Source organism: Sphaeramia orbicularis, chromosome 9, assembly GCF_902148855.1.
Source record: "Sphaeramia orbicularis chromosome 9, fSphaOr1.1, whole genome shotgun sequence".
Taxonomy (NCBI): Eukaryota; Metazoa; Chordata; class Actinopteri; order Kurtiformes; family Apogonidae; genus Sphaeramia; species Sphaeramia orbicularis.
In genome coordinates, this window is record NC_043965.1 from 2,153,731 (window position 1) to 2,167,233 (window position 13,503).

Genomic DNA, 13,503 nt, shown 5'->3' on the forward strand with positions numbered 1-13,503 from the left:
ATGTATTGATTGGATTAGTGGATCAGCAGGTATTAAACATCAGTAGATGGGTTTGTTCAACGGGGGTTTGGGTCTTTAAGGGTTAATGTCAACTTTCAACAACAGAATCAGTGTCAAAATATTTACCTCACCATGAGTCCTGCTTCAGTGTTCACAGTGAAAACATCAAATTGACACTTTAACCTTTGAGTTTCGCTGTGAATCCACTGAAACTCAAAGATTAAAGTCCACGTCTGTTTCTGAGTGGAGGCTTCTGAAAATAACAACTACCCCTGAACGCATCATCAATAGACAGGATTTTTATCCTGTGATTATTAAACTGCATCTATACATATTGAGCATATTATAATGTTATACCATAATTACTTATTTATTATTAATCATACTTTATTTATTATTTCTACTAGTACTTTCCAATGTGCAATTGCCTGTTTTTTTTTTTTCTCTACTGTTTTTATAGTTTTGTTATTACTATTTTCTTATATGTGTACATTTGGTGTTGAGCTGATACTGGAATATTAATTTCCTGACGGATCAATAAAGTTCTATCTAATCTAATCTAATCTAATCTAATCTAGAACATATTAGGCTGCAATCAAATCAAATCAATCCAATTGTAAATAAGAATATGTTCTTAATTGCTTGCCTGGGTAAATAAAAGTTAAAAATAAATAAATAAATAAATAAATGAATAAATAAATAAATATCAGAAAATACCAACTTTTTTCCCTGGAAAATGACTTGAACTGATAAACTTAGTTACAAAAATATCTGTGGATCAATTTAATTATTGATAATCCATGAATTGACATGTGAAACATCAAACTGACACTTTAACCTTTGAGTTTCGCTGTGAATCCACTGAAACTCAAAGATTAAAGTCCACGTCTGTTTCTGAGAGGAGGCTTCTGAGAATAACAACTACCCCTGAACGCATCATCAATAGACAGGATTTTTATCCTGTGATTATTAAACTACATCTGTACATATTGAGCATATTATAATGTTATAACATAATTATTTATTATTAATAATACTTTATTATTTCTACTAGTTCTTTCCAATGTGCAATTGCCTGTTTTTTTTTTCTCTACTGTTTCTATAGTTTTGTTATTACTATTTTCTTATATGTGCACATTCGGTGTTGTGCTGATACTGGAATATTAATTTCCTGAGGGATCAATAAAGTTATATCTAATCTAATCTAATCTAATCTAACCTAGAACATATTAGGCTGCAATTAAATCAATCAAATTGTAAATAAGAATCGGTTCTTAATTGCTTGCCTGGGTAAATAAAGGTTAAAAAAAAAAATCAGAAAATACCAACTTTTTTTTTCCTGGAAAATGACTTGAACTGATAAACTTAGTCACAAAAATAGTCGTGGATCAATTTAATTATTGATAATCCATGAATTCACATGTTGTTGCAGATCTAATTGGTTCTTTCATCCACATTTTCCAGCTTCAATAAATACAAGTTTTTCTTCTAAATACTATAAAAAGTACAGACTGAGTCAAACTAGTCGACTCCTCAAAGAACTGAAACTAAACTGAAATCTCAAACCGACCTGAGAGACTGAATAAAAACCCAAACTAATGGTCCGAAGCAGAGCCCAGTAAACATCAGCGTGGATTAGAGGGAAGACGTCACAGTGCAGAACACGAGGCTAAAAGTGAAGAAAAGCCTTTAATTATGGCGGCGGGTCGGAGCGCTCATCCTCCCTTTGGTCTGAGTCCGACTGTGAATCATGTTCAGGGACAAACAAAAGCCTGGTTCTGAACGGAGACCGGATCAGAAACCAACAACACAAACACCAGTAAGACCAGTAAGACAAAAGGAGGCTCTGTGGTCCGGTCTGGGGGATGTGACCGTCACAGTGACATCATCAGTCACGGTACGGCGTGGTCATCCAAACACAAACTGAGGACAGAGGTTCTGAACGGCTCTAATTAACATCTGATAAACGACTCCAATTAACATCTGATAAACGGGTCTAATTAATATGGGATAAACAACTCTAACATCTGACAGCAGACGAGGACAATCACTGCATTTCAGACAGAGACAGAAAAATAATGAGGACGATCATATGCGGCAGATCATGTGACGTCTTCAATCACAACCCATGATGTAAACTGTCCTCTGGTTCCTTCTATGAAACTGGGTTTATTTTAGGATCTGACACTTTTCCATCCTTTTAGACCCAATAATAAAAGTAGACATATTTACTCCCAGGATGGACCTAATGATGTCCTCAGATAAATACACCAAAAAATTATACTCTAGCTCTGATCCAAAATACTCTATTACAAACAAAATTACAATTCTACATCTCCAGATTTTACATAACGTGTATTCCTTCCAACGCTATTTTGTCTCAATTTTCTGACGTGGAAGAAAAGTTTAGCTTTTGTCCTTCTTGTCCTGAAACTACTCTACACTTATTCTTTCTGTGTGAACACTCTTCTAATTTCTGGTCTAAAATTGAAAAATATATCATATCTAAAAGTAATGAAAAAATAACTATAACATCCCAAAATGTAATTACATATTTTAAACATGACATTCGCAATTTAGAATTTGTTGTATATTTGGAAAATCTCATATCCATAAAAATAAATATACCATAACACACCCAAATTTTAAAATCTTCCTGATGGAATTTGAAAAATATATTAAATCTTTAGAATTAATCTTTAACGAAAAAAAGCTCTAGCACCCTGGCAATTTATAAACAATTCTTTAAAACAGACTGAACTTTCTGTTGCATTTATTTATGTGTTTTTGTAAGATGTTATTTTTAATCATAATTTTTTTTTATACTATTATTTGTCTATTCTGCTTTGTGTCTTTAAATCTATGCATTATTTTCTTAAACTTATTTGTTCAAATGCTTTTTCCTTTTTAATATCTTGTTTGTTTATTCAAATTGATGTCTTGTATACCCAAATATTTTCAATTAAGTTGAAAAAAAAAAAAAAAAGAAAAAAGAAAAACTCTAGCTCTGATCCATCCCATAATTAGGGCTGTTAGAAAATATCGGTTCTGATATATATATACATATATATTGCATCTTGTTTTTTTTTTTAATCGATTTTGTTTTATGTCTTTTATGTCATTTTCATTTTGTTCCATTTTTAAGATTGTTTTCTTTTTATTGAGTCTCATGTTTTAGTCTTACATTTTTGCGTCTTTGTTTTTTATTGATTTCGTTTCATGTCTTTGATGTCATTTTTATTTTGTTGCATCTTTTATATCGTTTTCTTTTTGTTGTGTCTTTTACATCACTTCTGTTCTGTTGTGTCTTTTATATCATTACCATTCTGTTGCATTTTTTAAAAATCATTTTCCACGTTCCATCTTCCTCTCTAAATAACTTCTTTTGCCTTTTCCCAGCCCTTTAGTAAAATCAGTAAAATAAGAACTAAACAACTCAAAGAATCTGCAAATCAAACTGTAATAAAGTGCAGTCAGTTCTTTAATGATCCAAACCATTTCCAAAAGCCTCTAAACTGAATCTCCATCTAAACTCTCAGTGACTGAAGTCGCCTACTCTCTCTCTTTCTCATTCTCGTTGATTCAAACGTTCTCAAATAGCACAAAGTTCCGAGTGTAGGCGGGCAGCGTGGGCGTTATAAATAAACGGCGTCTGTCTGAGCTGTGAATCACCGAAGCTGAGGCTGGAGGAATCTGGAGCTCCTCCGTCATCTGTCAGGCCCCTGGGACCGTGAATCACCCCCCCACACACACACACCACCACCATCGAACCTCCCCCCATGGTTGGTCAGTATCTGTTTACTATCAGCTCCATCAGCACCGACTCCGTTACCGTGGAAACAGGCTCAACTAAAGATACCTGGGAATGTGGAAAACCTGTTCCAACTCTGTGTCCTAGAAGTTTCATATTTTCGACGTGACGTAATGACACAGAAACTGTATCCCAGAGGCGTCCAACTCAGGTTCCACCTCCAGTCCAATATGATCCATGTGAAATATTAACATAATAACCTACAAAGAATGACAACAATGACCAACAACAGTAACTCAAAACTTTTCTCTATGCTTTAGAGTAGGGACGTCCCGATCAAGGTTCTAATAGTTTTGGATTTTTCATTATAGTTTAGTTTTATTTAGTTTTGACTTTTTTTTCTCTAATTCAATTAGTTTTAATTAGTTTTTAGCGCAGGTTTGCTAGTTTTATTAGTTTTAGTTTTTTTCTAAATGCTTAGTTTTAGTTTTTTTGTCGTCTCTTTTCTCTTCTTCTCTGTCGTCGTATTCAAATAAATCCCAGACAGGACTCTGCTGCTTTAGTCTCCATGTTTCCAGGTAGAGTGGGGACCAGAAGACGACTGGAAACCACAAGTGAACACAAGTGACGGAGCAAAAAGTGTCGCATGGTGCCACTAACTAAAATTGCTAAAGCAAAATAAATCGATTTCGTATCAATTCGACATCAACAAAGACGAAAACGAAGGGAATTTTATCTATCATTTTTATACGTTTTAGTTAATTTTGTAAGCATACAATACAGTTTCAGGTAGTTATCATTTTTTTTCTTTTAATTATAGTAAAGCTGCACCCGATTAATTGATTAGGTGCTTGAAGCGAATGCAAAGATTCACCATTCAATTAATCGACTCGAATTGACTGAAGGGAAATATTCTATTGCAGTTTTCCTGAATTGAAGCTTCTTTGTGCGTCACAATAAGTGTCCGTGTGAAACACAACAGTGGAACCAATGTTTAACAGCAGAGAAATGAAGGAAACAAAGCTTTGATTCAGGAGAATTGGGGCTGAATGATGTTTTTGGATCACTTTGAGTCGATTAGTCGGTTGCAGCTCTAAATTATAGTTTTTATTTATTTCAGTTAAGAAAATGTTCTTTCAATTCTAGTTTTCATCATTTCGTTAGTTTTCATTAACGATAATAACCTTGGTCCCGATCCGATCTAAAGAGTGGTATTAGCTGCTGATCTGGCATTTTTTAGAAGATCGGATCGGATTGGATTTCCTCACGAGATTGGGCTGATCGCTGGGGCGGGGGGTAAACATATGTCCTGCTCCATCAAATTAAAGTTTCCAAAGGTCGGGTAAAAGAAAATTAGCGGCACAACGGTGGGGAACTTAGAAGAATAAGTAAAATGTCTATAGGTTTCACTTTCACTTTAACGTGATGCGCGAGTCAGATTTTTTCCAATCTGTGGGGCTTTTGTGGAATTATTTGACCTGATCCAACCTGCCCCGCAAATAAACTGACGTTCTTTGGACCCGCCCCAACCCGACCCATGAGTAACCAGCTGATCCACGCATCACTAACATACAGCATGGAACACACCCTCATATAATACCTGGACGGACCTGTCCATAGACACCCTACAGCAGTGGTAAACATACGGCCCGTGGACCAAAACCGACCCGCTGAAAGTTCTTATTTGTCCCACAGTCTGAATGTGGAAAGTATAAAAATGATACTAAAGTTATGAAGAGTCAAAGGTGTTGTAGTTGTTTTAGTTCAGATTCCACATTCAGACCAAATGTGATCTACAGTAAAATAATAGTATAATAACCTCTAAATAATGACTCCAAATTTAAATCAAAATTTTACTGGAAAAAGTCGGTATCAGATCGGTATCAGTAAAACTAATCCTAAAAAACTTGGGTTGGAAGCAAAAAAATCCAGATCAAGACATCACTACTTCAGAGTGAAAAAAGTAAACTTACATGATGAAAACGTTCACATCTATAAACTATCCTTTAAAAAAACTTCATTTAAAAAAAATGTATTATCAGAGTGGATCTACAAATACACAAAGCATTGTGTATTTTACTGTTATTGTCGTCAGTGTAATTTTTGTATTTCATAAATTCATCCTGTGGGAGGGACTGGAGTCGATGGTGGCCCTGTTTTGGCCCACGCCCCTTATGTTCAACACCCCTGACTTAAGAGTGTTTGTGTCTTTTAAAGTGTTTTTTTTTTTTTAAAAAAAAAGAAAAATAACCTGAAATTTCCCCAGAAAATTAGAGCAATTTTAACAATATTCTGTCTCTATTACTGTAAATGTTCATAATGAAACTTGATGAGATTGTAGAAATAAACTTTCAGCTTTTTTCCATTTTAGTTTGTCTAGATCAGGGGTTTAGTTCAGGTTCCACATTCAGCCAAATTTGATCTGAAGTGGGCCGGACCAGTAAAATAATAAGATAATAATATACAAATAATGTCAACTCAAAACTTTCCTCTATGTTTTTATTATTATTATTATTATTATTATTATATTAGATTTATTTATTTATTTATTTATTTATTTATTTGCACATAATAAAAATAGCAATGGAAAAAAACAACATTCAAACAAGTAACAAAATTGTGCAGGAGAGGTCAGAAGCCAAAAAAGAAGGCTTATATGAATACCTCCCCCAAAATGAACAATACACAGGAAAAGAATTTAAAAATGTAATATAACTGAAACAATAAACTAAAATAAAAACCATAAAAATGTAATCCACATTACAAATCATCAAATACAAATCAAATGATATACAGCCTTACATTTTTTCATGAATTAAAGGCCTTTTCAGATGCTTTTTAAACAATGATAAAGGAGATGTTGATTGAAGTTCAAGTCTTAGATTATTCTACGTGATTTTTTTCACATTATTTAGCGTGAAAAAAATAAAATTATGTGATGAAAATGTTGACATCTACCAACTACTACTTTAAAACAATGTGAATAACATGAACAAACTGAAATTTCTTAAGAAAACTAAGTGTAATTTTAACAATATTCTGTTTCAGTTTATCATTTACACATGTACATTATAACATACAGATCACAGTGGATCTACAAATACACCAAACATTTAGTAACAGGCAGAATATCATAAAAAAAATTTGCACTTATTTCTCTTAAGACATTTCAGGTTATTCACATTTTTTTATTCAAGAATAGTTAAAAAAAATAGTTATAAAATTTACTTTTTTGCACTAAAACAAAGAAAAACATTTGTATTTGTCATTATTTGTATTAAGGCGAAACAGAAACAGTGATCCAAGGATGAGAATTAAACCACAACGAGCTGAAACATCCCAAACATGTGGGCGCTGTGACCAGTACGTGTTCAACAGATCCTGTTTGGTGTGATTTATTCCACGTTTTCACTTTCATCTCATTCCTGTTTTTCAGATTAAAACTTTTCCTTCCCTTCGCACAAAGACGCTGCAGAACAATATGACACAAATCAACAATAACACACAACACGCACGTTATGAAAACCAGCATAAACCGGTTCCATAATGAATTAAAACAGGATAATAAAACACTAATGATCGTTACTGTGATGTATTATTGTACCATTATTATGTTATTATACTGATATGCATTTGTCTTTGTCTAAAGTTTGTTTTTTCTCATGTTTCAGTGTTTTTATCTTGTTGAATTATCCGATTGTGCTCATATTTACTATGATTTAATGTGATTTAACATTAAATTATAAATCATAGAGTCAGAGGCTGTAAGTGTGTTTGGTGTTTTTACTTCTTCATGTTTGATGCTGTATTTGTTTTGTGTCTTTTACATAATTTTCATCTTTTTTTAATGTTGTTTTTGATTTGTTGCGTTTTTTGTGTCGCTTTCCTGTTGAGACAAAACAAGATGAGAAGGATGCAAAACCCTCAGTAAAATAAGATAAGTAAATAAGACAAAATAAGACTAAAATGACGTAAAAAACACAAGATAATGAAGATGAGGCTGAAACATGAAAACAATGAAAGGGATAAAACAAAAAAAGCCTAAAAACATCAAGAAGTAAAAAAAACAAAAAATAAATAAAACAAAAAACACACCTTTAGGCCCTGATTTTGTGATGTATTGTTGAATTTAAATCACGGTAACTCATAGAAATCTTAGCACAATCTGAGTTTATTTAACAGGATAAAAACAATAAAACAACATGAAACAACGAAGACAAAAGAGAAACACAGATCAATATAATAACACAATAATACATCGCAGTAACGAAAATTAGTGTTTTATCGCCCAGATGTTGCGTTCAAGTACATAATAAAGTGTTGAAAAAATGGTTAAAACATCCAAAGCTGAGGGGTTTTACGAAGCAGAGTGGATGAAACCAGATGTCTATTATTAAAGAATGACCAGTAAACAGGACGTGAACCTGTGTAACCCCAGTACAGACCCTGACAGCGCTGGAGTGGGGGGGTTTGTGGTAGATAAAGGAGCCCAGAGCAGACAAACGGCTGTAAATCTGTCCAACTGCAGCCCAGGCCTTGACAGCACAGATCTGCTTATCAGCTCCACGCCGCTATCACCGACAACCCGCAAAAAAGCAGCGCTCAAGGGCAGCGTCCGACCGGTCGCCTCCCACCACCATAATGATCCCATTCATCGGCGCTCTGACAGGACGGCGGCGTTGCCACGACAACCAAAACTCTCACTACTACTTAAACAGCTCCAGTGAACAGTCAGCGGCCAGGAATCTGAGAGGTTCAGTTTCACCGACAGAGGCTTTAAGGAAAAGCATTAGAACAGGACTGGAGTTACAGATCTGTGATGGGTTTAAACTAAAAGTGGCAGAAAATGTCCTTTTTTTGCCAATTATTTTTCAGGAAGAACTTAACTTTCAATATCTGTCCATTAATAACTATTATTTTATTTGATAAATGCTTAAAACAGTGTGTTATAGTAATAAAAACAAAACAAAAAAACAGATATGCATTTTTTTTTTTTAGCATATTATTTAAAAAAAACAAACGTAAATGTTCATAATGAAACTTTAAGATTATAGAAATAAACTAAACTATTTTCCCTTTGAGTTTGTCTAGATCAGGGGTTTAGTTCAGGTTCCACATTCAGCCAAATCTGATCTGAAGTGGCCCAGACCAGTAAAATAATGACATAATAATATACAAATAATGTCAACTCCAAACTTTCCTCTATGTTTTAGAGCGAAAAAAGTAAAATTATGTGATGAAAATGTTGACATCTACCAACTATCCTTTTAAACAATGTGAATAACATGAACAAACTGAAATTTGTTGAGAAAACTAAGTGCAATTTTAACAATATTCTGTCTCGGTTTATCATTTACACATGTACGTTATAATGTACAGATCACAGTGGATCTACAAATACACAAAACATTTAATAACAGACAGAATATTGGTAAACTTGCTCTTCAGACATTTCAAAATATTCATATTTGTTCAGGTTATTTGCGTTTTTTGTGAAATGATAGTTTGTTTTAGTGTAAATACAGTAAAATGACATTTGAGAAACATTTGGAGTTGTGAGTATTTATACATTATTATGTTAGTATTTGACTGATCCGACCCACTGCAGATTAAACTGAACCTGAACTAAAATGACTCACATCTTCAGTGTAATTTTTGCATTTCACAAATTCATCCCGGGGCCCAGACTGGACCCTTTGGTGGGCCAGATTTGGGCCCCGGGACGCATGTTTGACACCTCTGCTTTAAGCCTTTAAAGAAACCCATTAGAACAGGACGACTGGAGTTACAGATCTGTGATGGTTTTAAACTTAAAGTGGCCAAAAATTTCTTTTTTTTGCCAATTCTTTTTCAGGAAAAACTTAACTTTTAATATCTGTTCATTAATTATCATTATTATATTTGATAAATGCTTAAAACAGGGTCATAGTAAAAAATAAAAAAAACAGATTTGCTTTTTTAAAATCCAATTTATTAGGAAAAAAAAATCCTGTAAATGTTCATAGTGAAACTTTATGAGATTATATAAATAAACGTTAATCTGTTTTCCATTTGAGTTTGTCTAGATCATTGTATGTCCATGTTCTTCTTCTTTTTTCTGGTTCTTTCTGGTCATTTAAATGAGTTTGACGTCCCTGAGCTTCAGGAATTACAATACAGCAAATAACTGCTCAGGAAAGAATGTTCCACTATGTAACAACACAAATGCGTCAAATTAGCTTCACATTGTAATTCAGTCACAAAGCAGAACAAACATGACGCCCTGCAGACGCATGACGCAAACATTAAGTAACAGAATTCAACTTGTCCCAGTGTCAGGACATCCGACCCAGTTACTTTCTTCAGTATCCGATGTCTGTACATCCCTTCTCTTCACTTATGTAACTGTAATTAAACACCGTACGATCACACCTTTTACACAATGACCCACATCATGAGTAGTTTAGTGTTTCAGCAGAGAAAGAGAAGCGAAACACGCAACGAAACCAACGTAGAAATGTGTCAAATATATCAAATAGAAAGATTTCGTTCACTAGTTCAGAAGCATGATGGTGAATTTAACCCCTAAAGACCCAAACATCCACCTTTAACCACAACCATCTACTGGTCTGAACTGTTTAATACCTGTTGATCAACAACTCCTATTGATACATGGAAATAATTGGTATAAAATGCAGTTTTACCTCAATTATTCATAGGATAAAATGTACAAAAACTCATGAAGTGAGAATAAAATGAGAAAAAAACTTGAAAAATAAGGAAAAACTTAAAATGTGGCATAAAAATAAACAAATCCTTCTAAAATGAGGAGAAAATGAGAAAAAATACTTGAAAAATGAGGAGAGTTCATCATTTCATCCCATCCAGAACCCTGTATTTATTCAGTTAACCCTCAAAAACCAAAACCATCTACTGATCTAAACTGTTTAATACCTGTTGATCCACTAATCCTATCAATACATGGAAATAATTGGTGTAAAATACAGTTTTACTTCAATTATTCATAGGATAAAATGTACGAAAACATGTAAAGTGAGAATAAAATGAGAAAAAAATTTGAAAAATAAGGAAAAACGTAACTAAAAACCATGAAATATGGCATAAAAATTAACAAATACCTCTAAAGTGAGGAGAAAATGACAAAAACACTTGAAAAATGAGGAGACTTCATCATTTCATCCCATCCAGAACCCTGTATTTATTCAGTTAACCCTAAAAACCAAAACCAACTACTGATCTAAACTGTTTAATACCTGTTGATCTATTAATCCGATCAATACATGGAAATAATTGGTGTAAAATACAGTTCTTCATCTTTTCATGGTCATCAGATATGACCCATTTGATTGTTCAGAGGCTCCGTAGTTACCGTGGAAACACCGTCATCTTCTACAACATTGATTCACCAGTAAAACCCATGTTTTTACGTGGTACTGCATAATAATCCGAGGTTTTTGTGCAGCAACAAAACCAAATTCATGTTAAATAATGTGTAAGAGACTGTATTTGTCCCCTAGTGCACTTAAACTAATTTGTTTTGATACTTTTAAAATGTTTTCTTGAGGAGTTTTCCCATTATACGACCGTGTGAATGATAATAAACTGGACCAAAATGATGCTAAATGATATATTCTTATCAGTTAATGTAAAACATTCTTGTAAAAGGACCTTTACCAGTAAAACCCATGGAGTTGGGTCAATGACAGTGGATGGACACACTGGGTTTATGATCAGTTAATGATAGATTTTGATACAAGGTCATTTTTTTCTTCAGTTTTCTCTGTTTTGATATAATAACCTTTAAATTTACTCACAGCTTTAATGAACATCTACATAATCAGTGAATTAAATATAAATAATTTTCACTAAGAAGAGTAAAATGCAGAAGATAATATTATAAAAATGGTGATAAATCAATTAAAAAAGGTTTGGAAGTCGATATAAAAATAGTTCAGGGCCTTTAAGGGTTGATAAGTGATGGTTGGTAGTTCTGTCCTAAACTAATGTGGGTTTACAGGGTGAAAAAACCTCAAATGATACATACAAAATACTAATAAAAAGTAAATAAAATGAACAAAAACAAATAAAAACGTACAAAATAATAAGTAATGTGGAAAAAAATATGCAAAAAACTGACTGAAAGGATGTACATAAGAATAAAATAAGCAACAAAATTAGCAAAAATAGCCAAAGTAATCAAGAAAATGACAGAAATTAAATATAGAAACAAAATAATAGTAACATGAACAAAATAAGCCACAAACTGAACAAAATATTTAAGAAAAAGCTAAAAAGTGGGCAACGAAATGAACAAAAACAAATAAAACAGCAAGTCCAGTGAAAAGAAATAAACAAAATAAGGTAGTAGATGCTTGCTTTTATGTTCAGTTAATGATATATTTAACAGAAAAAGTCACTTCACTTCAGTTTTCTCTCTGTCTGATATAATACACTTTAAATTTACTTTCAGCTTCAATGAACATCTGTTTGATCAGTGAATTATATATAGATAATTTTCACTAAAAAGAGTAAAATGCAGGGGATAATAATATAATAAATGGTGATAAATCACTAAAGAAAGGTTTAATGTGAAAAAAAATTCATTTGGCAGTGGATATAAAAATAGTTGAAGGCCTTGAAGGGTTGATAAGTGATGGTTCACAGTTCTAATGTGAGTTTACAGGGTGAACATACTTCGAATGCTACATCAACAAGTGAAATTCCTCCAATATGAAAGCAGCGTGACTTAAAGGCTCCGCCCACAGCCACAGCACGTCAAAATAAAACAGTTATCAGTCATACGTGACCCTGTAGTTTCTGAAACAACCACCTGGCACCGAAACAAACACATCCAGACCAAAGTAAACCCTGACGCTCAGCCAAAAACCCCCCCAAGGCCACACAGCGCTCATCATCAGCACCCCCCCCCCCCCCCCCCCCCTGGCCTCTGAATGTAGATCAGCGGGGAAACTCCCAGTGGAAAGAGAAAAGCTGCCCCCGAAACAGTCAACAGCTAAACAAAGCCAACAATAGCACACATCCATTACAGGCCACAGACTTCCCCCTGGTTCACAATGAACGCACCGCCGGGGGGGGGGAGGGGGGGGGGGGGCACTGGAAAACTCATCTGTCTACTGTACTCCACCTGCCAAAACCACAGGGTGAGAATTAAAACCTAAATATACAGCAGTTCATCGTCTTAACCCTTACATGTATGAGTGTGTGGACCCTCCACTGGGCTTTAATGCTGCGTTTCCACTACGTGGAACCGGCTCGACTCCACTCTGGTACCAGGTCCTACTCCTGGAGACCGTTTCCACTACAGGATACTGCTGACTTTACAGTACCTAGTTGTCATAGCGACAGGGCGCGTTACTTCCGTGTCGTCTGGTCAGAGTTGATGATAAACTCGCTTGTTGCGTGTTCTCTCGTCAAACTCATGCTGAATTTTTACGTCTGAACCTCCTCGACAAACTGTGGTGGAGTTTTACAGACTGTCATCGTGTGGATGAACCTACCGCTATGTTTACTGTCAACTTCCGCATCTGTTTTTTGTAAAAGGGCGGGTCACAGAGACAAACTGTCCGACCAATCAGTGGTCTGCAGTGTTTACACGTCACATTTTAGTATCTGGTCCTCAGTCCTGGAACCTCAGCGGAGGTGATACCAAAAAACTAGTACCGGGTACCAGATTCCAGGTCCTTTTTCATAATGGAAACGCAAAAAGGTCGAGTTGAGTCAAGCCGAGCCGA

General features: G+C 34.4%; 1 protein-coding gene across 6 annotated transcripts in view; it reads right to left on the reverse strand.

Moving 5' to 3' along the window:
• LOC115425887 (ral guanine nucleotide dissociation stimulator-like) overlaps positions 1-13,503 on the reverse strand; it is a 101,901-nt gene that overhangs the window by 24,661 nt on the left and 63,737 nt on the right. The window lies entirely within an intron of this gene.